Source organism: Octopus bimaculoides, chromosome 17 (genome assembly GCF_001194135.2).
Source record: "Octopus bimaculoides isolate UCB-OBI-ISO-001 chromosome 17, ASM119413v2, whole genome shotgun sequence".
NCBI classification, from domain to species: Eukaryota; Metazoa; Mollusca; class Cephalopoda; order Octopoda; family Octopodidae; genus Octopus; species Octopus bimaculoides.
Window position 1 is genome coordinate 52,135,157 of NC_068997.1, and position 1,166 is coordinate 52,136,322.

Consider the following 1,166-nt stretch of genomic DNA (forward strand, 5'->3'; position numbering starts at 1 on the left):
ATATATATATATATATATAGTGTGTGTGTGTGTGTGTGTGTGTGTGTGGCATGTATATACAGATGTCGAAATTGTGATGATATCTGGCCGACAACTAATGTGGGGTTGAAAGAGTCTGTTGTTCGCTTATGTTTTCTTTTCGGATATTTTGCCCTCATAAATCTATTTCACTCTGAGCCATTTCTTTTATTGTATACATACATACAAAGAAGCATGTGTGTGTGTGTGTGTGTATGTATACGTTCGTAAGTGTGTGAGTGCATGTGTGTGCATGTGTATGTATGTATGTGTGTGTATGTGTTTTTCTGCGTGTGTGTGTGACATTAAGTTATTCTACATTGTAGTTTTCTGCTCTGAAAAGAAAAGCGAGACGGCATAATGCGGCTGAAGAGGGGGAACGAGTGGTTCGAGTGAAAAGTCCAACACCTGATACACTGTCTAATCGTGTCATCCTTGTTCGGACAGCAGCCTTCAGATACAGGCAGGTGTGTGCGTGTGTGTGTGTGTGTGTGTGTATGTGTATGTGTGAGTGTGTATCCGTGTTTGTGTGGGGGTGGGTTGTGGCGGTGGGGTTGATGTATGCGTGCACGCGCACACGTATGTCTTTTCATGCAAATACAACATAAAAACACAGGTGTCAATAATCATTAAGAGGCTGGTCACGATAGGGGATTGAGACGAAGATAAGGAGGAGGAGGAGGAGGAGGAGAATAATCATGAAGACGATGATGATGATGATGGTGGTGGTAGTGCTGATGATGATGACGACGACGAGAATGACGACGGTTGTGGTTGAGGTGGTGGTGGTGGGAAGTTGTAGTTGCGATGGTACTGGTGGTAGCTGTGGCGGTAGTTGTACTGGTTGTGGTGGTGGTGGTGGTGGTGGTCAGAGATGATGATGAGGAGAATAATGGTGGTTGATCGTGCTGGAAGTGATGATGGCGGGGTTAGGGTTAGCGATAAGGATGGAGAAGATTCACAAGCGATTTTAAAAACTTGTATCTACATGTTCGTTTGTAAATGTACATATGCGTGTGTATATACCTGTGTGTGTGTGTGTACCTGTATATATACATACATATATATACCAGTATATATGCATATATAACTATATATATATATATATCTGTATATATATATATATATATATATATATATATATATAT